Source organism: Arachis stenosperma, chromosome 10 (assembly GCF_014773155.1).
Source record: "Arachis stenosperma cultivar V10309 chromosome 10, arast.V10309.gnm1.PFL2, whole genome shotgun sequence".
NCBI classification, from domain to species: Eukaryota; Viridiplantae; Streptophyta; class Magnoliopsida; order Fabales; family Fabaceae; genus Arachis; species Arachis stenosperma.
In genome coordinates this window covers 40,479,878-40,504,874 of record NC_080386.1, presented here as the reverse complement: position 1 = coordinate 40,504,874, position 24,997 = coordinate 40,479,878, and the positions used below count along the sequence as shown (strand labels likewise).

At 40.1% G+C, this 24,997-nt stretch overlaps 1 non-coding gene across 1 annotated transcript; it reads right to left on the bottom strand.

Annotated features, from left to right (window-relative positions):
• Positions 1–18,287: 18,287 nt before the first annotated feature.
• On the bottom strand, positions 18,288–18,395 carry LOC130958320 (small nucleolar RNA R71). Its single transcript, XR_009077448.1, has one exon. It is a non-coding gene; the product is annotated as a small nucleolar RNA R71 (small nucleolar RNA).
• Between the last annotated feature and the right edge of the window lie 6,602 nt (positions 18,396–24,997).

Here is a 24,997-nt window from a genome sequence, read left to right as displayed (position 1 = left end):
CAACGTTAGCCCCCTAACTTGGAGGCTAACGTTGGCATGAAGATTACTCCCAGGGGCTGCCAACGTTTGCGCCAACGTTAGCCCCCTAACTTTTGGGCTAACGTTGGCGCCACTCCAACACAAAGCAAGGCCAACGTTAGGGACAAAGTTAGCCCCCTAACGTTGGCACCAACGTGAAGTGCAGCAGATTGGGTTTGCTACTAGAAAAAGTTGGCCTCAAAGTTAGCCCCCTAACTTTGAGGCTAACTTTAAATCCAACTTTGCAAAACTCAAATCCGGTTTAAATGATTCACTTGGGTTTCTCTCCAAACTTCAAGAGCAATCAACCAAGGCCTCTTTCAACCCAACTCCACCAAGAGCAAAGGCCCAATTCAAGGCTTGAAGATCAATTGAAGAAAGTGTATAAATAGGCTAGAATTCAAGTTATTCGAAGGTGAGCTTCCTTTTTGAGTTTTCAGAGAGTTTTCTTTTAGTTTTGGGAGCTTGAATGATCTCTACTTTCTTAGTTTAATTGCTTTCAATTTCAATTACACTTGTCTTGATCTTGGGTTAGAGAATTGAAGGAATTCTGTTTCAATCTCACCTTAGATCTCTTTGTTGATTTTCACTGCAATTTAATTTCCAATTCGGTTCATTGCTTCTTCATCTAATCTCTTTGCAATTTACAATTCTATTGCTATTGTTCTTGTTGGATCTAGGAAGGCATTGAGATCTAGACTCGGTTTTCTAGTCTCTGGGACCTGAGATCTCAACTTACCATTTCAATTTTCTGTTTCTTGCATTAATAGTTCATTTTACTTGTCTGTTTGAATCTAATTCAATCCCAATTCCCATTTACTTTCTGTTTGATGCAATTTAACTTTTCTGTGTTTAATTCCTGCAAATCCAAGTCCCAATCCCCTTTACATTTCAAGCCATTTACATTTCTTGTCATTTAAGATTCTTGCAATTTACATTACTTGCTCTTTAAGCTTCTGCCATTTACTTTCTTGCTCTTTAAGATTCAGCAATTTAATTCTTGTTCTCTTTACTTTAAATGCAATTTAAATTCTGCAAGTTACCCATTAATCAACCAAATCCTGATTCGCTTGACTAAATCAACTACTAAACTAAAATTGCTCAATCCTTCAATCCCTGTGGGATCGACCTCACACCCGTGAGTTTTATTACTTGATGCGACCCGGTGCACTTGCCGGTTAGATTGGTGTTGTTTTGGAAGAGATTCATTTCTCAAACCAAAAATATCCCATCAAGTTTTTGGCGCCGTTGCCGGGGATTGATTAGATTGACAATGATTAAGTGAGGTGGTAAGTTTAGATCAAGCACTTTTTCTTTATTTTTGACTAACCCATTAACTGTTTGTTTATTTGCTTAAACTAACTAAACCTTCAATTTAGTAGTAGATTGAAGTATCATTGGGGTGTACATTTCTTATGATATGCTTGTATGTCAGGTACACGAAGAACCACACTAAATCTTCATGAACAAGATGAGAGGACCCTCAGGAGGTTAAGGAGAGCTGAAAGAGGAAAAAATATTGTTGGAGAAGAGGAATCAGAAGAAGAATTTCATGAGATGGAGGAACATTCAACTAATCCACCAGGTGGAGCAGACAACAACAATGGCAACCCACCTCAGAGGAGAGTTTTGGCTTCCTATACCTTTGCCAATCCTAGACATTGTAGAAGCAGCATCTTGGCTCCAAATGTCAATGCAAACAATTTTGAACTTAAGCCACAACTCATCACTTTGGTTCAGAATAATTGCTCTTTTGGTGGAGGATCACTTGAAGACCCACATCAACACTTATCCACCTTCCTGAGGATATGCAACACTGTCAAAACTAATGGAGTACCTCCTGACAGCTATAAACTGATGCTATTCCCATTCTCTCTCAGGGATAAGGCTACTCAATGGTTGGAATCATTTCCAAGAGACAGCATCAACAACTGGGATGACTTGGTAACCAAGTTCCTTGCCAAGTTTTATCCACCACAGAGGGTTATAAGGTTGAAGGCCGAGGTACAAACATTCACACAAATGGAGAATGAACCCATCTATGAGGCATGGGAGAGGTACAAAGCTCTAGTCAGAAAATGCCCTTCTAACATGTTTAATGAATGGGAGAAGCTGCAAAACTTCTATGAAGGCTTAACACTGAAGTCTCAGGAATCCTTGGATCACTCAGCTGGAGGTTCCTTGCAGCTCATGAAAACTGCAGAGGAGGCTCAAGAACTTATTGATATGGTGGCCAACAACCAATATTTCTTTGCTCATCAAAGAAGTCGCCAACCATCACAGAGAAGAGGAGTAATGGAGCTAGAAGGAGTAGATTCAATCCTGGCTCAAAACAAATTAATGCAGCAGCAAATTCAACAACAATTTGAGCAAATGACCAAGAGGATTGACAGCCTCCAAGTTGCAGCAGTCAACACTAGCCAACCATCAACCACATGGGGACAAAATGAAGAAGTTCAAGAAGAGCCACAGCAAGAACAAGTTCAGTATATGCATTCTAATTCAAATGAAGTTTATGGTGATACATACAACCCCTCATGGAAGAATCACCCCAACCTCAGATGGGGAGACACTCAAAACCACCAACAACCATGGCAGAGGAACTCAAACCAAAACAACCCAAGAAACAACCAAAATTACAACCAGCATCAAACCAACCAAAACACCTACAGGAAACCTCAAAATAACTACCCCAACCTCAACCAATACCAATCCAATAACCAACCCATGAACCAAAATGCCCACCATCTACCACCTATAACTCACAACCCACCACAAGCATCACCTGAACCCCAAAGAATCACCAACTTGGAAACCATGATAGAAAAAATGATGAAACTCCAAGAAATGACAAACAAAAACCATGAGGCCTCCATAAAGAACCTAGAAAGGCAGATCGGGCAAATTTCCAAGCAAATGTCTGTTGAGAGACCTTCAAGGTCACTGCCTAGTGACACAATCCCAAATCCCAAGGAGGAGTGTAAGGCAATACAATTGAGAAGTGGGAGAATATTGATGAGCAACAATGACACCACAAAGAAACAAAAAGAGAGCATCAAAGAACCAACAGAGGATAAGCAAACAAAAGCAGATCAAGCTAAGGAGCAAAGTGTGGTGCCAACCAAAAGCAATGAGAAACTCAAAGAACAGGAGAACCAGCCACATAGCTCCAAGGAAAAGACTCAAGGACAGCGGCAAATCGAAAAGAGCATCACACCTCCACTGCCATATCCTCAGAGATTCAACAAAGAGGTTAAGGACCAACATTTCCACAAATTCCTTGAGACTTTCAAGAGGCTGGAAATCAATATCCCTCTAGCTGAAGCACTTGAGCAAATGCCTTTATACGCCAAGTTCTTGAAGGACCTTATCAATAAGAAAAGAAGTTGGGACGAGAAGGAAATCGTATCACTCACTGAGGAATGCAGAATCTTGATTCAAAAAGGGCTGCCTCCTAAGCTTGAGGACCCAGGGAGTTTCTTGTTACCTTGCACCATTGGGGAAGTGACCATCACTAAAGCAATGTGCGATCTCGGAGCAAGTATTAATTTAATACCATCCTCCCTGGTGAAAAAGCTGCATATAGAAGAAGTCAAACCAGTACAAATGTCACTGGAGCTTGTAGATAAGTCAATGGTGCACCCTAGGGGTGTAGTTGAAAATCTGTTGGTCAAGGTGGACAGCTTTATATACCCTGCTGACTTTGTGGTTCTAGAGTCAGACGAGGATGATGGTGACTCTGTTATACTAGGAAGGCCATTCCTGGCCACGGCTAGAGCCATCATAGACATAGAGAAAGGGGAGTTAACTCTCAGGATGCATGATCAGAGGGTTATTCTGAAGGTCTTACCAGAGGCACAGTTTAGTGAAAAGAAGAAAGACTCTATGGAAATTGATAAGGGAGGATCACAGCTGAAGGGAGAAAATGACAAGGAAAGTCACAGCAACACCCCAAGGACAAGGATTGTGCAAATTAATGAAGAAGCTCAAAAAGATATTGGAATATTAGCCACAAAGAAGAGAGGTCCCTAAGAGAAGCCCATGGCCAGAAAAGAAAGATCAACAAAAGGAAGGATGAAAAGCAGGAACAAGACAAAAAGGGGTTGGAAGAATAGGAAGATTCCAACAGAGGGGCTTTCCAAAGGTGACAAAGTACAGCTGATATATCAACAGCTGGGGTCAAATCAACAAAATGAGGACTACTACATTGTCAGCAACATACTCTCATTAGAGCATGCTGAGATTGAACACCAGAAAACAAAGAAGAGAATCACAGTCAGGGGAGACAAATTGAGGCCCTACAAGCACCAACCACCATAAAAGAGAGCCTCAATGTCAAGATAATGACAATAAAAGAGCGCTTCATGGGAGGCAACCCATGCTTTAAAATTCATGTCATTTTTTTAAATTCAATAAGTTATGATCATTTGAGCATGAACCCCCTTTCCTTTCATGAATAGGCTCATTAACTGCATGCATTGTCTGAAGTTGGTATGCTTTCAAGCAATAATTCCGTTTTACATGCTTAAAGTATCTTGATAAAGCATATAGCCAAACACTAAGTTTGGTGTTCACTTAACTTCATGAAACTTAGGAATTCATGCATCAATGATCATACAATTGTTATTTTCCAAAATCTCATAAATAGAAAAATCCTTTTCAGTAATGAAGGCATCAATTGTGAGGCACCTTTTGTCAAGAAACAAGTTTGGTGTCCACCAAACTTTGATGTACCAATTTAGAGACACAATTGATCCTTCATGAAAAAAAAGAGAGAAAAAGAAAGTGTAACAAAAACAATTCTTATGAACATTTGACATTGGAATTACACTAATTGGAGGAGGAGACTTATTTTCTTTATACATGACCAAACACTAAGTTTGGTGTCCTCCTAAGAGAATGTCACGGTTTAATTAATTGTTTTGTTATAAAAAGAACAACTCTAGCTACTGTTGGATAAGCTAATGTGTGTTGTCTTGTTGTGATGATTAGGTAGTCAAAGAATCTTCAATGAAAGAGACAAGACAAAGGAAAGCATAGCATGAGGACAAAATATCATCACATCAAAAAGAGAATCTACAATTCCTCAGAAGATGGTCACGGCAAAGGCAAGGCAATGAGCATATTTTGTCTTCATTCATCCTTACATACATACCTTTGATTCCCTTAAGTCCAATTGCATCCTAGCCTTTCATTGCTCATTTAAAAAGCTCACCACCTTTAAGCCATGCACATAACCGAATCCTTGTGGCTTTGAAACCTCAATTCTTTCATCCTTCATCATAGGCTCAGTGCAACACTTCTTTCCAACAATCTAAACATCCCTTCATCAATTCTTACCCCAACCAATTCGGTCTCACCTCTTTGTGCCCCAAACTCACATCAAACTCCCCAATACTCTTCACACCCCCTCTAACCTTACAAAACTCCACCAACTAAGTGATCATGGCCTCCTCATCAAGAACCAAAAGAAGAAAAGGAAAAGAACCTATGGTGGAGGAGAGCACCCCTGAATATGACCGATGGAGATTCAAGTCTTCATACCATCAATTTCAAATGGAGTGGATGAACGACAAGAAAATCTATCCAGAAATTCCATTCTTATTTCCAGATGATGGATGTCAAGAAATGAAGAACAAAATTCAAAAGAGGAGGTGGGAGGAGCTTACATCACCAGATACCCGAATCAATGCCAATATTGTAGGAGAGTTTTATGCCAACGTCCCAAGGCTTGACATGCGTGAGCCACCAACATACAAGAGCTATGTGCGGGGAGTGGAAGTAGATTTTAGCTCGAATGCAATCAAGAAAGTCTTGGGGCTCAAGTCAGTCCGCTTTAATGAACCAGGATACCAACAAAGGCTGAATGAGGATCAGGATTATGATGAGATTGCTAGAGATATTTGTGTAGAGAACTCCGAATGGGAAGGAGATGGCAAGAACTGATATAAGTATTTGAAGAGATGTGACCTCACCCCGGAAGCAAAAGGATGGTATGAGTTGATGAAAAGATCAATTCTGGGCACAGTCAACACTTCAGAAGTCAACAAGAAGAGAGCTGTGATGTTACATTGCATCATTGTGGGAGGAGAGGTCAAAGTCCATGAAATCCTTGCAAAAGATATCCAACGAATTGCTGAGAAGAATTCATCCGGATCTTGGTTATATTATCCAAGTACCATTTGGAGGTTGTGTGTGAAGGCTAAAGTACCACTGGAAGATGAGAATCCAAAGTGGATAAGTCAAGGCTTGCCCATAACCATTGAAAGAATGACAATGACTCCCGAAGCCCATCATGGCCGAAGACCACATGAAAGAAGGCAAAGAGAAGAACCAATGGAAGAAGATGAGCTACAACCAGAAGAATCACAAGAAGAAGAGGAACAACCGCACTTTGTCCCACAAGGCAATATGGACATGACTCAAATGCAAGAAGCAATTGGAAGATTATCACACCAATACACAAGAATTCAAGAAAGGCAACAAGAGTACCATTCACAATACTTGAAGCATCACCAAGAACAACAAGAATGGCAGCTGAAAATGATGAACCAACAAAATGAGTTTGAGTCAAAATTCACTGCAATGCAAGAGGAGCATGCCTTTCAATCTCATGAGGCATTTGGGAAGTTAGCACAAATGCAGGCCGAAACCATGAGGGCTCTCAATGAGTTTACAACCCTCCAAGATGCAAGATATGAAGTCCAAGCCGATTACAACATTAATAGTCAAATCAGGCTGAACTATATTGGAGAACATCTGAACACCATGGATCCAGCATTCCCAACATTTGAAGAGTTCTTCAAAAAGAAAAGTGAAATAGAAGTAAACAAAGCCATGATGCTTGAAGATAGAGTAGAGGAAGCGATGAATAAAGCGGGGTTCTGGCGGGGTCAACAGCCAACAAACATGGACACAGGGAATGCCCGCAACCAAGTATATGAAAGAAGAAAGAAAAAGCATGACAAATGAAAGGTGGACTTGCTCCTTAATCATCACTACAAAAAATTATGCATTCTATCTGTTTGAAGTGTTTTTGCATCTTTGAGAAGTTATTTTAATTAATAGTCTTTGCATTATGTGTGTTTATCTTAAAATAAGTAAGCTAGTTTAAGTTGTGCTTGTGTGTTTGCTTCCACTTGACTAAGAGCATGTTCTGTCCCCTGCATCTTTAAATCAATAAAAGAAATGTTTGATTGTGAAATGAGATAGTTCTCTGTTAGAAAGAAATAGAATAATAGTAAGTGGTGGTATGTGTGTGATTGTATAAAAACTCACTGTTAGTGAATAAAGAGCTAGAATGTCTCATTCTAAGTATAGAGTGGCTTACTGTCTATGAATCTCAATAATAAAATCCTTGGTTCAAAAGAAAAACAAAAAGAAAGAAAGAAAAGAGATAGCCAAAAGATGGCAGAACCAAAAAAAAAAAAGGGGAAACAAAGCTGGACACCAATAGCTTGAACCTTAAAAATATATGCCTGTGGTGTCTATGTATTAGGATCTGCTTGGACTACTAAGCTCTTTGGAGTGCTTCAACACTTGGTGACTTGGATTAACTAATCCGGGATCATCGGCTGAAAATCCACTATCAAGAGCAACCTAACTACAAGGCATTTAGTAACCAAAAAGGTGCTGGGCATCAATGTTTAAAGGGAAAGGTGAGCCAAGTGTCCATGGTGAATAATGTGTCAAGTATAAAGAAAAGAAAATGAACTTGCTACACATGACACTCAAATAAAGCTTTGAACAAAGTAATAGCCAAGGATAAAGGAATAATGAGAGGTCATAGCAGTATGACACTTGAAGCTTGAAGGAGACTTTCTAAGCCTAAGAGTCAATAAGAAGTGAGTATGTGCATATCCACACAAAATCCCATGAACTATCAATAACTTTCTGCTAGCATGAACACCCTCTTCCAATTCATTCTTTCTTCTTAATAATTCATTTCTTGCTTGGGGACAAGCAAGCTTTAAGTTTGGTGTTGTGATGACAAGTCATCTTAGCCTAGTTTTACTAGTCTTTTTCTTTTATTTTTAATTGAATTATGCACTTTCTTGAGGCTTAAGCAAGCTAATGTGGGTAGATTTTCATGCTTCCTTTGATTGAATCAACCATATGTGAAATAATGCAAATTCATGAGGTTTGATGCCATAATTGGTGCATATTAGAATAGAATGATCATCTCATGATTTTGAGCATAGCTTTGATGTGTTTGGTTGATTTATGATAGGTGAAGAAAGCTTGGAAAAGAGTTGAAGTAAGAAGGAAATGCTAGAAGCTAAGAGAGAACAATGAGAAAAGTGAAATTGAACCAGGAATAAATGAAGTTGGACTTGAAGTTAGCCCCCAAACTTTGGCACAAACTTTTGGTGAAAAAGTTAGCCTCAAAGTTAGCCCCCTAACTTGAAGGCTAACTTGAGAAGTTGAAATTTTCTCCCTGGGCACTCAAAGTTTGCGCCAACGTTAGCCCCCTAACTTGGAGGCTAACGTTGGCATGAGAAATTCTCCCCAGGGTGTGCCAACGTTTGCGCCAACGTTAGCCCCCTAACTTGGAGGCTAACGTTGGCATGAAGATTACTCCCAGGGGCTGCCAACGTTTGCGCCAACGTTAGCCCCCTAACTTTTGGGCTAACGTTGGCGCCACTCCAACACAAAGCAAGGCCAACGTTAGGGACAAAGTTAGCCCCCTAACGTTGGCACCAACGTGAAGTGCAGCAGATTGGGTTTGCTGCTAGAAAAAGTTGGCCTCAAAGTTAGCCCCCTAACTTTGAGGCTAACTTTAAATCCAACTTTGCAAAACTCAAATCCGGTTCAAATGATTCACTTGGGTTTCTCTCCAAACTTCAAGAGCAATCAACCAAGGCCTCTTTCAACCCAACTCCACCAAGAGCAAAGGCCCAATTCAAGGCTTGAAGATCAATTGAAGAAAGTGTATAAATAGGCTAGAATTCAAGTTATTCGAAGGTGAGCTTCCTTTCTGAGTTTTCAGAGAGTTTTCTTTTAGTTTTGGGAGCTTGAATGATCTCTACTTTCTTAGTTTAATTACTTTCAATTTCAATTACACTTGTCTTGATCTTGGGTTAGAGAATTGAAGGAATTCCGTTTCAATCTCACCTTAGATCTCTTTGTTGATTTTCACTGCAATTTAATTTCCAATTCGGTTCATTGCTTCTTCATCTAATCTCTTTGCAATTTACAATTCTATTGCTATTGTTCTTGTTGGATCTAGGAAAGCATTGAGATCTAGACTCGGTTTTCTAGTCTCTGGGACCTGAGATCTCAACTTACCATTTCAATTTTCTGTTTCTTGCATTAATAGTTCATTTTACTTGTCTGTTTGAATCTAATTCAATCCCAATTCCCATTTACTTTCTGTTTGATGCAATTTAACTTTTCTGTGTTTAATTCCTGCAAATCCAAGTCCCAATCCCCTTTACATTTCAAGCCATTTACATTTCTTGTCATTTAAGATTCTTGCAATTTACATTACTTGCTCTTTAAGCTTCTGCCATTTACTTTCTTGCTCTTTAAGATTCAGCAATTTAATTCTTGTTCTCTTTACTTTAAATGCAATTTAAATTCAGCAAGTTACCCATTAATCAACCAAATCCTGATTCGCTTGACTAAATCAACTACTAAACTAAAATTGCTCAATCCTTCAATCCCTGTGGGATCGACCTCACACCCGTGAGTTTTATTACTTGATGCGACCCGGTGCACTTGCCGGTTAGATTGGTGTTGTTTTGGAAGAGATTCATTTCTCAAACCAAAAATATCCCATCAGTAAGCCATATCCATCATCTTCTCAGCAACAGACAGAGAACTCTGAACAAAATACTTCTAATTTAGCCAATATAGTCTCTGATCTGTCAAAGGCCACTTTTAGTTTCATGAATGAAACAAGATCCTCCATTAGAAATTTGGAGGCACAAGTGGGCCAGCTGAGTAAGAAAGTCATTGAAACTCCTCCCAGTATTCTCCCAAGCAATACAGAAGAGAATCCAAAAGGAGAGTGCAAGGCCATTGACATAGTCAATATGGCCGAATGCACAAGGGAGGAGGAGGACGAAAATTCTAGTGAGGAAGACCTCCTGGGACGTTCCTCAAGCAAGAAGGAGTTTCCTATTAAGGATCCTGAGGAATCTGAGGCTCATCTAGAGACCATAGAGATTCCATTAAATCTCCTTCTGCCATTCATGAGCTCTGAAGAATATTCATCCTCTGAAGAGAATGAAGATGTGACTGGAGAGCAAGTTGCTCAATATTTAGGAGCTATCATGAAACTGAATGCCAAGTTATTTGGTAATGAGACTTGGGAAAGTGAACCTCCCTTGCTCATTAGTGAACTAGATACTTGGATTCAGAGAACTCTACCTCAAAAGAAGCAAGATCCTGGAAAGTTCTTAATACCTTGTACCATAGGCACCATGATCTTTGAAAAAGCTCTGTGTGACCTGGGGTCAGGGATAAATCTTATGCCACTCTCTGTAATGGAGAAGCTGGGAATCATTGAGGTACAACCTGCCTTGTTCTCATTACAATTGGCAGACAAGTCAATGAGACAAGCTTATGGATTAGTAGAGGACGTGCTAGTAAAGGTTGAAGGCCTTTACATCCCTACTGATTTCATAATCCTAGACACTAGGAAGGAAGATGATGAATGCATCATCCTAGGAAGACCTTTCCTAGCCACAGCAGGAGCTTTGATAGATGTCAACAGAGGTGAGTTAGTCCTTCAATTGAATGGGGACTACCTTGTGTTTCAAGCACATGGCCATCCCTCTGTGACAAAAGAGAGTAAGCATGAAGAGCTTCTCTCAGTTCAGAGTCAAGAAGAGCCCACACAGTCAAACTCTAAGTTTGGTGTTGTGAGGCCACAACCAAACTCTAAGTTTGGTGTTCAAACCCCATATCCAAACTCTAAGTTTGGTGTTGGGAATACCACACTTAAATTGACCTGATCACCTTGTGGCTCCATGAGAGCCACTGTCAAGCTATTGACATTAAAGAAGCGCTTGTTGGGAGGCAACCCAATTTTATTTATCTAATTTTATTTTATTTTGTTTCTTTGTTATTTTTGTGTTTAATTAGGTACATGATCATGAGGAGTCACGAAAAAAATCAAAAAAATTAAAAACAGAGTCAAAAACAGAAGAAAAAAATTTTTCACCCTGGAAGCAGCACAGACTGGCGTTCAACGCCAGTAAGATGCATCTGTCTGGCGTTCAACGCCAGAACAGAGCACCATTCTGGCGTTGAACGCCCAAAACAAGCAACAACCTGGCGTTAAACGCCAGGAATGTGCACAGAGAGGACAAACTGGCGCTGAACGCCAGAAACAAGCATGAAACTGGCGTTCAACGCCAGAAACATGCATTACATGGGCGTTGAACGCCCAGAACATGCACCAATGGGCGTTTGAACGCCAGAATGATGCATGAAGGCATGTTACATGCCTATATGGTGAAGGAATGGTATTTGTTTTCACCTCAGGATCTATGGACCCCACAGGATCCCCACCTCAGGATCTGTGGACCCCACAGGATCCCCACCTCAGGATCTGTGGACCCCACAGGATCCCCACCTAACATATTCACACCTTACCTCCTAATCCTAGTTTTTGTGAATGTGATTACTCTTCCCTATGTCACACTTCCCAACATCTTCTTCATCAATCACCTCAATTCCTCTTCCCAAGTACCCCATTCACCATTCACATCAACCTCCTCTTCCCCATAAACCCCACCTAGCCTCATAAAATTCAAATTCAAGTTCCCACCCATTCCCACCCAAAATGGCCGAACACCCACCCTCCCTCTCCCTATAAATAACCTTCCATTCTTCTTCATTTTCACACAACACAAATCCCTTCTCCTCTCACATAGCCGAACCTACTTCTCCCCCTCTCTACCATATTCTCTTCTTCTTCTTCTACTTTTCTTTTCTTTCTTGCTCGAGGACGAGAACAATTTTAAGTTTGGTGTGGTAAAAGCATAAGCTTTTTTTTGTTTTTCCATTACCAATGGCACCTAAGGCCGGAGTCTCCTCAAGAAAAGGAAAAGGGAAAGCAAAAGCTTCCACCTCCGAGTCATGGGAGATGGAAAGATTCATCTCCAAGAGCCATCAAGACCACTTCTATGATGTTGTGGCAAAGAAGAAGGTGATCCCTGAGGTCCCTTTCAAGCTCAAGAAAAATGAGTATCCGGAGATCCGACTTGAGATCCAAAGAAGAGGGTGGGAAGTCATAACCAACCCCATGCAACAAGTCAGAATATTGATGGTTCAAGAGTTCTATGCTAATGCATGGATCACTAGGAACCATGACCAAGGTATGAACCCAAGCCCAAAGAATTATCTCACAATGGTTAGGGGGAAATACTTGGATTTTAGTCCGGAAAATGTGAGGTTGGCGTTTCACTTACCCATGATGCAAGGTGATGAACGCCCCTACACAAGGAGGGTCAACTTTAATCAAAGGTTGGACCAAGTCCTTAGGGACATTTGTGTGGAAGGCACCCAATGGAGAATAGATTCCAAGGGCAAGCCAGTCCAACTAAGAAGACTGGACCTCAAGCCTGTAGCTAGAGGATGGTTGGAATTCATCCAAAGATCCATCATCCCTACAAGCAACCGATCTGAAGTTACTGTGGATCGGGCCATCATGGTTCATAGCATCATGATTGGAGAGGAAGTGGAAGTTCATGAAGTCATCTCCAATGAACTCTACAAAATAGCTGACAAGCCTTCATACATGGCACGGCTAGCCTTCCCCCACCTTATATGCCATCTATGTTTCTCAGCTGGAGTTATCATAGAAGGAGATGTCTCTATTGAAGAAGACAAGCCCATCACCAAGAAAAGGATGGAGCAAACAAGAGAAGTTCCTCACGGCCCTCAAGGAGAACATGAGGAAGTTCATCATCAACAAATGCCTCAAGGAATGCACTTTCCTCCCAACAACTATTGGGAGCAACTTAATACCTCTTTAGAAGGTTTGAGCCATAATGTTGAACAATTAAGGGTGGAACATCATGAGCACTCCATCATTCTCCAAGAAATAAGAGAAGATCAAAGAGCAATGAGGGAGGAGCAACAAAGGCAAGGAAGGGACATAGAAGAATTGAAGAACATCATTGGTCCTTCAAGAAGAAGACGCCACTAAAGGTGGATTCATTCCTTGTTCTTTATTTCTTTCTGTTTTCGGTTTTTAATTATTGTGTTTTATCTATGTTTTGTGTCTTTGCTTCATGATCATTAGTATGTAACCATGCCTTAAAGTTATGAATAAATTCCATTAATCCTTCACCTCTCTTAAAAGAAAAATGTTTTAATTCAAAAGAACAAGAAGTACATAGTTTTCGAAATTATTATTGAATTTAGTTTAATTATATTGATGTGGTGACAATAATTTTTGTTTTCTGAATGAATGATTGAACAGTGCATATGTCTTTGGATCTTGTTGTTTATGAGTGTTAAAATTGTTGGTTCTTGAAAGAATGATGAACAAAGAGAAATGTTATTGATGATCTGAAAAATCATGAATTTGATTCTTGAAGCAAGAAAAAGCAGTGAAAAAAAAAATGGGATCTAAAAAGGGTATATAGAAAAAGAAGGAGCAATAGAAAAAGCCAATAGCCCTTAAAACCAAAAGGCAAGGGTAAAAAAAGGATCCAAGGCTTTGAGCATCAATGGATAGGAGGGCCCAATGAAATAAATCCAGGCCTAAGCGGCTAAATCAAGCTGTCCCTAACCATGTGCTTGTGTCATGAAGGTCCAAGTAAAAAGCTTGAGACTAAGTGGTTAAAGTCGTGATCCAAGGCAAAAGAGTGTGCTTAAGAGCTCTGGACACCACTAACTGGGGACTTTAGCAAAGCTAAGTCACAATCTGAAAAGGTTCACCCAGTTATGTGTCTGTGGCATTTATGTATCCGGTGGTAATACTGGAAGACAAAGTGCTTAGGGCCACAGCCAAGACTCATGAGTAGCTGTGTTCAAGAATCAACATGCTTAACTAAGAAAGTCAATAACACAATCCAAAATTCTAAGTTCCTAAAGATGCCAATCACTCTGAACTTCAAAGGAAAAAGTGAGATGCCAAAACTGTTCAGAGGCAAAAAGCTACAAGTCCCGCTCATGTAATTAAATTAATATTCATTGATATTTTGGACTTTATAGTATATTCTCTTCTTTTTATCCTATTTGATTTTCAGTTGCTTGGGGACAAGCAACAATTTAAGTTTGGTGTTGTGATGAGCGGATAATTTATACGCTTTTTGGCATTGTTTTTATATAGTTTTTAGTAAGATTGAGCTACTTTTAGGGATGTTTTCATTAGTTTTTATGTTAAATTCACATTTCTGGACTTTACTATGAGTTTGTGTGTTTTTCTGTGATTTCAGGTAAATTCTGACTGAAATTGAGGGATTTGAGCAAAACTCTGAAAAAGGCTGACAAAAGGACTGCTGATGCTGTTGGATTCTGACCTCCCTGCACTCGAAATGGATTTTCTGGAGCTACAGAACTCTAAATGGCGCGCTCTCAACGGCGTTGGAAAGTAGACATCCAGGGCTTTCCAGAAATATATAATAGTCCATACTTTATTCGAAGAATGACGACGCAACTTGGCGTTGAACGCCAAGTACACACTCCTTTCTGAAGTTAAACGCCAGAAAAACGTCATAATCCGGAGTTAAACGCCCAAAACACGTCATAACTCAAAATTTAACTCCAAGAGAAGCCTCAACTCGTGGATTGATCAAGCTCAGCCCAAGCACACACCAAGTGGGCCCCGGAAGTGGATTTATGCATCAATTACTTACTCATGTAAACCCTAGTAGCTAGTCTAGTATATATAGGACATTTATCTATTGTATTAGACATCTTGTGACATCTTTTGACCACTTTAATCTCTTCTATCATTAGGTCACTTGATCAAGGAGGGGGCTGGCCATTCGGCCATGCCTGAACCTCTTTCACTTATGTATTTTCAACGGTGGAGTTTCTGCACACCATAGATTAAGGGTGTGGAGCTCTGCTGTACCTCAAGTATTAATGAAGTTCTATTTTCTCCTATTCGGTCTCTATCTTATTCTTATTCCAAGATATTCATTCGCACCCAAGAACATGATGAATGTGATGAGTAAATAACCCTCATTATCATTCTCAATCATGAACGCGTGTGATTGACAACCACTTCCGTTCTACATGCAACAGAGCCTGAATGTGTATCTCTTAGATTCCCCAACAGAATCTTCGTGGTATAAGCTAGATAGATGGCGGCATTTATGAGGATCCGGAAAGTCCAACCTTGTCTGTGGTGTTCCGAGTAGGATCCTGGGAATCCGGAAAGTCTAACCTTGTCTGTGGTATTCCGAGTAGGATTCCGGTAATGAATGACTGTGACGTGCTTCAAACTTGTAACCTGCTGGGCGTTAGTGACAGACGCAAAAGAATCAAGGGATTCTATTCCAGTAGGAGCGGGAACCAACCGGTGATTGGCCGTACTGTGACAGAGTGCGTGAGCATTAGCTTTCACTGCGAGGATGGGATGTAGCCATCAGCCATGGGTGATGCCTCCAGACTGGTTAGCTGTGCGAGTGACAGCCGCATAGGATATTTCCCCGAGAGGATTGAAAGTAGCCACAGCTGATGGTGAACCCCTATACAAAACTTGCCATGGAAAGGAGTAAGAAGGATTTAGTAGAAGCAGTAGGAAAGCAGGCGTCCTTGAGCCATGCAGCATCTCCATATGCTTATCTGAAATTCCCACCAATGAATCTGCATAAGTATTCTATCCCTTTTACTATTTCTTATATTATTTCTAATTTTCGAACTCACCATAAACAATTTTAATCCGCCTAACTGAGATTTACAAGGTGACCATAGCTTGCTTCATACCAACAATCTCTGTGGATTCGACCCTTACTCACGTAAGGTTTATTACTTGGACGACCCAGTACACTTGCTGGTTAGTTGAACGGAGTTGTGAATTCAAGTAAAGAAAATAAACAGTGCCCTAAGAGTAAACGTCATACTAAAGCTCAAAAGATAGTAATCACAATTTCGACCACCAACGACCCAGTGCACTTGCTGGTTAGTTGTGCGAAGTTGTGATAAAGAGTTGAGATTGTAATTGAGCGTACCATGTTGATGGCGCCATTGATGATCACAATTTCATGCACCAAGTTTTTGGCGCCGTTGCCAGGGATTGTTTCGAGTTTGGACAACTCACGGTTCATCTTGTTGCTTAGATTAAGTATTTTTCTTCAGAGTTCTTAAGAATGAATTCTAGTGCTTCAAGGTGATGTTCTTATCATCACCAAAGCTGATTGATTCTCATCAATTTAGCTCTTGAATGCAATGTCCTGCTAAAGCTTGGCTAGCCATGTCTAATTTCTTTAGACTGAAGCTTTAGACTAACATTGCATGATTCCTGGAATTCTCCTTAAGAATTTTGATACCTTTATTTTCTTTTCCACTTAATTTTCGAAAAATCCAAAAAAATTACAAAATCATAAAAACCAAAAATATTTTATGTTTCTTGTTGAGTCTAGTGTCTCATGTTAAGTTTGGTGTCAATTGCATGTTTCTATTCTTCTTTCATTCATTCTTGTGTCTTAAGTGATCTTCAAGATATTCTTGATGATTTCCTTGCTCTGATCTTTGAATTCTCTTGTCTTGAGTGTTTTGTTGTTTCTCATATGCATTCTCATTTTGTTAGTGTCAATACAAACTGCTAAGTTTGGTGTCTTGCATGCATTGTTATTTGATTTTAGTTACATTTTGATTAATAAAAATCCAATTTTTTTTTAATTTGTGTCTTTTCAAGTCAACAATACAGAAAATTGAAGATTCAGAACATACAGCAGAGGAATTACACAGAAAAAGCTGGGTGTTCAAAACGCCCAGTGAAGAAGGAAAACTGGCGTTTAAACGCCAGCCAGGGTGCCTGGTTGGGCGTTTAAGCCCAAAAGGGTAGTGTTTTGGGCGTTAAACGCCAGAATGGATACCATTCTGGGCGTTTAATGCCAGGATGGCACAAGAGGAAAGATTTTGTTTTTAATTCAACTTTTTTTTCAAGTTTTCAAAATTTTTCAAAATCAAATCTTTTTCAAATCATATCTTTTCAATCATATGTTTTCAAAATCAATTTCTTTCCATTTTCAAAAATACTTGCTAACAATTAATGATTTGATTCAACTTTTCAAGTATGTTGCCTTTTCTATTGAGAAAGGTTTAATGTCTGAATCATATCTTTCTTGTTAGGCAGGTCATTAATTTTCAAAATCAAACCTTTTTAAATTGATTTTCAAATCATATATTCTCAATCACATCTTTTTAAAACCATAACTTTTCAATCATATCTTCTTAATCACATCTTTTTCAAAATAGTTTTCAATCATATCTTTTTGAATTCTAATTTCAAAATCTTTTTCGAAAATCACTTGATTTCTTTTTCACTCTTAGTTTTCGAAAATCAATTAGTATTTTTTCAAAATGTTTTTAAAATCTTTTTAATTTATTTTCAAAAATTTATTCCTCTCTTCTCACATACTTCTATTTATGGACTAACACTCCTCCTCAATGCACAATTCGAACTCCATCTTACTTGATAAGTTCAAATTCTTCTACCTCTTCCTTCTATTTTTCTTTTCCTCTGACACCTCAAGGAATCTCTATACTGTGACATAGAGGATTCTATATTTTCTTGTTCTCTTCTCTTTCATATGAGCAGAAGCAAAGACAAAAGCATTCTTGTTGAGGCTGACCCTGAACCTGAAAGGACCTTGAAGCGAAAGCTAAGAGAAGCTAAAGCACAACACTCTGTAGAGGACCTAACAGAAATCTTCAAAGAAGAAGAACCCATGGCAGCCGAAAACAACAACAATGCCAACAATGCAAGGAAGGTGCTGGGTGACTTTACTGCACCTACTCCCGACTTCTATGGGAGAAGCATCTCTATCCCTGCCATTGGAGCAAACAACTTTGAGCTTAAGCCTCAATTAGTTTCTCTAATGCAACAGAATTGCAAGTTTCATGGACTTCCATTGGAAGATCCTCATCAGTTTTTAGCTGAGTTCTTGCAAATCTGTGACACTGTCAAGACTAATGGGGTTGACCCTGAGGTCTACAGACTTATGCTATTCCCTTTTGCTGTAAGAGACAGAGCTAGGATATGGTTAGACTCACAACCTAAAGAAAGCCTGAACTCTTGGGAAAAGCTAGTCAATGCCTTCTTGGCAAAGTTCTTTCCACCTCAAAAATTGAGTAAGCTTAGAGCGGAAGTCCAAACCTTCAGACAGAAGGAAGGTGAATCCCTCTATGAAGCTTGGGAAAGATACAAACAATTGATCAAAAAATGTCCCTCTGACATGCTTTCTGAATGGAGCATCATAGGTATCTTCTATGATGGTCTGTCTGAACTGTCCAAGATGTCATTGGACAGCTCTGCTGGAGGATCTCTTCATCTGAAGAAGATGCCTGCAAAAGCTCAAGAACTGATTGAAATGGTTGCAAATAACCAATTCATGTACACTTCTGAAAGGAATCCTGTGAACAATGGGATGAATCAGAAGAAAGAAGTTCTTGAGATTGATACTCTGAATGCCATATTGGCTCAGAACAAAATATTGACTCAACAAGTCATTTTGATTTCTCAAAGTCTATCTGGAATGCAAGCTGCACCAGGCAGTACTAAAGACGCTTCATCTGAAGAAGAAGCTTATGATCCTGAGAACCCTTCAATGGAAGAGGTGAATTACATGGGAGAACCCTATGGAAACACCTATAATCCTTCATGGAGAAATCATCCAAATCTCTCATGGATGGATCAACAGAGACCTCAACAAGGTTTTAACAACAATAATGGTGGAAGAAATAGGTTTAGCAATGGCAAGCCTTTTCCATCATCTTCTCAACAACAGACAGAGAATTCTAAGCAGAACCACTCTGACTTAGCAACCATGGTCTCTGATCTAATCAAAACCACTCAAAGTTTCATGACTGAAACAAGGTCCTCCATTAGGAATTTGGAGGCACAAGTGGGACAGCTGAGCAAGAAAATTACTGAACTCTCTCCTAGTACTCTTCCAAGCAATACAGAAGAGAATCCAAAAGGAGAATGCAAGGCCATCAACATGGCCGAACTTGGAGAGGAGGAAGAGGCAGTGATCACCACTGAGGAAGACCTCAATGGACGTCCACTGGCCTCTAATGAGTTTCCTAATGAGGAACCATGGGAATTTGAGGCTCATAATAAGACCATAGAGATTCCATTGGATTTACTTCTGCCATTCATGAGCTCTGATGAGTATTCTTCCTCTGAAGAGAATGAAGATGTCACTAAAGAGCAAGTTGCTAAATACCTTGGAGCAATCATGATGCTAAATGACAAGTTATTTGGTAATGAGACTTGGGAGAACGAACCTCCTTTGCTCACCAAAGAACTGGATGACTTGACTAGGCAGAGATTACCTCAAAAGAGACAGGATCCTGGGAAGTTTTCAATACCTTGTACCATAGGCACCATGACCTTTGAGAAGGCTCTGTGTGACCTAGGGTCAAGCATAAACCTCATGCCTCTCTCTGTAATGGAGAAGCTAGGGATCTTTGAGGTGCAAGCTGCAAGAATCTCACTAGAGATGGCAGACGATTCAAGAAAATAAGCTTATGGACTTGTAGAGGATGTTCTGGTAAAGATTGAAGACCATTACATCCCTGCTGATTTCATAGTCCTAGAGACTGGGAAGTGCATGGATGAATCCATCATCCTTGGCAGACCCTTCCTAGCCACAACAAAGGCTGTGATTGATGTTGACAGAGGAGAATTGATCATTCAAGTGAATGAAGAATCCTTTGTGTTTAAGGCTCAAGGATATCCCTCTGTTACCATGGAGAGGAAGCATGAAGAGCTTCTCTCAAAACAGAGTCAAACAGAGCCCCCACAGTCAAACTCTAAGTTTGGTGTTGGGAGGCCATAACCAACTTCTAAGTTTGGTGTTAAACCCCCACATTCAAACTCTAAGTTTGGTGTTGGGAGGTTCCAATATTTCTCTGAGTATCTGTGAGGCTCCATGAGAGCCCACTGTCAAGCTACTGACATTAAAGAAGCGCTTGTTGGGAGGCAACCCAATGTTATATTTATCTATTTTCCTTTGTTATTTTATGTTTTCTGTAGGTTGATGATCATGGGAAGTCACAAAATCAATTGAAAAAGCAAAAACAGAAAGAAAAACAGGAAGAAAAACAGCACACCCTGGAGGAAAACCTTGCTGGCGTTTAAACGCCAGTAAGGGCTGCAAATGGGCGTTTAACGCCCAGTCTGGCACCATTCTGGGCGTTTAACGCCAGAAAGCGGCACCAGACTGGCGTTTAACGCCAGGAAGGGGCAAGAAGCTGGCGTTAAACACCAGAAATGGGCACCAGCCCGGCGTTTAACACCAGAATTGGCAGAAGGAGCATTTTTGCTCGCCACTTGGTGCAGGGATGAATTATCCTTGACACCTCAGGATCTGTGGACCCCACAGGATCCCCACCTACCCCACCACCCTCTCTCTTCTTCACCCATTCACCAATCACCTCAATACCTCTTCCCCAAAAACCCCTCACCTATCAAATCCCACTATTCTCTTCACCACTCACATCCATCCTTCATAAAATCCCACCTACCTCACCATCCAAATTCAAACCACTTTTCCTCCCAAACCCACCCATAATGGCCGAACCATACCCCTCTCCCCACCCCTATATAAACTCATCTTCACCCCCTCATTTTCACACAACCTAAACACTACTTCTCCCCTTTGGCCGAACCACAAAGCCCCTCCATCTCCTCTATTTCTTCTTCTTCTACTCTCTTCTTTCTTCTTTTGCTCGAGGACGAGCAAACCTTCTAAGTTTGGTGTGGTAAAAGCATTGCTTTTTGTTTTTTCATAACCATTTATGGCACCTAAGGCCGGAGAAACCTCTAGACAGAGGAAAGGGAAGGCAAAAGCTTCCACCTCCAAGTCATGGGAGATGGAGAGATTCATCTCAAGGGTGCATCAAGACCATTTCTATGAAGTTGTGGCCATGAAGAAGGTGATCCCCGAGGTCCCTTTTAAACTCAAAAAGAGTGAATATCCAAAGATCCGACATGAGATCCGAAGAAGAGGTTGGGAAGTTCTTACCAACCTCATTCAACAAGTCAGAATCTTAATGGTTCAAGAGTTCTATGCCAATGCATGGATTACCAAGAACCATGATCAAAGTGTGAACCTGGACCCAAAGAATTGGCTTACAATGGTTCGGGGGAAATACTTAGATTTTAGTCCGGAAAATGTAAGGTTGGCATTCAACTTGCCCATGAAGCAAGGAGATGAACACCGTTACATAAGAAGAGTCAACTTTGATCAAAGGTTGGACCAAGTCCTCACAGACATTTGTGAAGAGGGCGCCCAATGGAAGAGAGATTCAAGAGGGAAGCCGGTTCAACTGAGAAGGCATGACCTTAAGCCCGTGGCTAGGGGATGGTTGGAGTTTATCGAACGCTCAATCATTCCCACTAGCAACCGGTCTGAAGTTACTCTAGACTAGGCCATCATGATCCATAGCATCATGATTGGAGAGGAAGTAGAAGTTCATGAGGTTATAGCCCAAGAACTTTATAAGGTGGCGGACAAGTCCTCTACCTTGGCAAGGTTAGCCTTTCCTCATCTCATTTGTCACCTCTGTTATTCAGTTGGAGTTGACATAGAGGGAGACATCCTCATTGATGAGGACAAGCCCATCACTAAGAAAAGGATGGAGCAAACAAGAGATCCCACTCATCATGAAATCCCTGAGATGCCTCAAGGGATGCACTTTCCTCCATAAAACTATTGGGAGCAAATCAACACCTCCCTAGGAGAATTGAGTTCCAACATGGGACAACTAATGGTGGAGCACCAAGAACATTCCATCCTCCTCCATGAAATTAGAGAAGATCAAAGAATCACGAGAGAGGAGCAACATAGGCAAGGAAGAGACATTGAGGAGCTCAAGCACTCCATAAGATCTTCAAGAGGAAGAACGAGCCGCCATCACTAAGGTGGACCCGTTCTTTAATCTCCTTGTTCTTTATTTTCTTGTTTTTCGAATTTCATGCTTATGTTTATCTATGTTTGTGTCTTATGATCATTAGTGTCTTAATGTCTATGCCTTAAAGTTATGAATGTCCTATGAATCCATCACCTTTCTTAAATAAAAAAATGTTCTTAATTGAAAAAGAAAAGAATTGCATGAATTCTGAATTTTATAACAGATTAATTATTTTGATGTGGTGGCAATACTTTTGTTCTCTGAATGTATGCTTAAACAGTGCATATGTCTTTTGAATTTGTTGTTCATGAATGTTGGCTCTTGAAAGAATGATGAAAAGGGAGACATGTTACTAAGGATCTGAAAAATCATAAAAATGATTCTTGAAGCAAGAAAAAGCAGTGAATATTCAAAAAAAAAGAGAGAAAAGAGAAAACGAAAAGAAAAGAGAAAAAAATAATGAAGTTGTGATCCAAGGCAAAAAGAGTGTGCTTAAGAACCCTGGACACCTCTAATTGGGGACTCTAGCAAAGCTGAGTAACAATCTGAAAAGGTTCACCCAATTATGTGTCTGTGGCATGTATGTATCCGGTGGTAATACTGGAAGGCAGAGTGCTTTGGGCCATGGCCAAGACTCATAAAGTAGCTGTGTTCAAGAATCATCATACTTAACTAGGAGAATCAATAACACTATCTGGATTCTGAGTTCCTATAGAAGCTAATCATTCTAAATTTCAAAGGATAGAGTGAGATGCCAAAACTGTTCAGAGGCAAAAAGCTAAAAGTCCCGCTCATCTAATTAATACTGATCTTCATAGATGTTTTTAGAATTCATTGCATATTCTCTTCTCTTTATCTTATTTGATTTTCAGTTGCTTGGGGACAAGCAACAATTTAAGTTTGGTGTTGTGATGAGCGGATAATTTATACGCTTTTTGGCATTGTTTTTAGTATGTTTTTAGTATGTTTTAGTTAGTTTTTATTATGTTTTTATTATTTTTTAGTTAAAATTCTCTTTTCTGGACTTTACTATGAGTTTGTGTGTTTTTCTGTGATTTCAGGTATTTTCTGGCTGAAATTGAGGGACTTGAGCAAAAATCTGATTCAGAGGCTGAAAAGGACTGCAGATGCTGTTGGATTCTGACCTCCCTGCACTCGAAGTGGATTTTCTGGAGGTACAAAAGCCCAATTGGCTCGCTCTCAATTGCGTTGGAAATTAGACATCCTGGGCTTTCCAGAAATGTATAATAGTCTATACTTTCCTCGAGATTTGATGGCTCAAATCGGCGTTCCAAATCAGCTCAAAACTGCCCGGCGTTAAACGCCGGAACTGGCACAAGAATGGGAGTTATACGCCTAAACTGGCACAAAAGCTGGCGTTTAACTCCAAGAGAAATCTCTACACGAAAATGCTTCAATGCTCAGCCTAAGCACACACCAAGTGGGCCCAAAAGTGGATTTTTATGTCATTTACTCATTTCTGTAAACCCTAGGCTACTAGTTCTCTACAAATAGGATCTTTTACTATTGTATTAGAAATCTTTTGATCATTTTAGATCTTAGGATCATCTTTGGACATCTAGTTCTTAGATCATCTTGGTAGCTATCTTTGATCAGTCTTATGCTATCTTAGATCATGGGGCTGGCCTCACGGCCATGCCTAGACCTTGTTCTTATGTATTTTCAACGGTGGAGTTTCTACACACCATAGATTAAGGTGTGGAGCTCTGCTTTACCTCGAGTATTAATGCAATTACTATTGTTCTTCTATTCAATTCAACTTGTTCTTGTTCTAAGATATCACTTGTTCCTCAACTTGATGAATGTGATGATCCGTGACACTTATCATCATTCTCACCTATGAACGTGTGCCTGACAACCACCTCCATTCTACCTTAGATTGAGTGGATATCTCTTGGATTCCTTAACCAGAATCTTCGTGGTATAAGCTAGAATTGATGGCGGCATTCAAGAGAATCCGGAAGGTCTAAGCCTTGTCTGTGGTATTCTGAGTAGGATTCAATAATTGAATGACTGTGACGAGCTTCAAACTCCTGAAGGCTGGACGTTAGTGACAGATGCAAAAGAATCAATGGATTCTATTCCAACCTGATTGAGAACCGACAGATGATTAGCCGTGCCGTGACAGGGTGCGTTGAACATTTTCACTGAGAGGATGGTATTGTAGCCACTGACAACGGTGATGCCCAACATACAGCTTGCCATGGAAAGGAGTAAGAAGGATTGGATGAAGACAGTAGGAAAGCAGAGAGACGGAAGGGACAAGCATCTCCATACGCTTATCTGAAATTCTCACCAATGAATTGCATAAGTATCTCTATCCTTATTTTATATTCTATGTTATCCTCCATAACCATTTGAGTCTGCCTGACTGAGATTTACAAGATGACCATAGCTTGCTTCATACCAACAATCTCCGTGGGATCGACCCTTACTCGCGTAAGGTTTATTACTTGGACGACCCAGTGCACTTGCTGGTTAGTTGTGCGAAGTTGTGATAAAGAGTTGAGATTGCAATTGAGCGTACCATGTTGATGGCGCCATTGATGATCACAATTTCGTGCACCAAGTTTTTGGCGCCGTTGCCGAGGATTGTTTCGAGTTTGGACAACTGACGGTTCATCTTGTTGCTTAGATTAGGTATTTTTCTTCAGAGTTCTTAAGAATGAATTCTAGTGCTTCAAGGTGATGTTCTTATCATCACCAACGCTGATTGATTCTCATCAATTTAGCTCTTGAATGCAATATCCTGCTGAAGCTTGGCTAGCCATGTCTAATTTCTTTAGACTGAAGCTTTAGACTAACATTGCATGATTCATGGAATTCTCATTAAGAATTTTGATACCTTTATTTTCTTTTCCACTTAATTATCGAAAAATCCAAAAAAACTACAAAATCATAA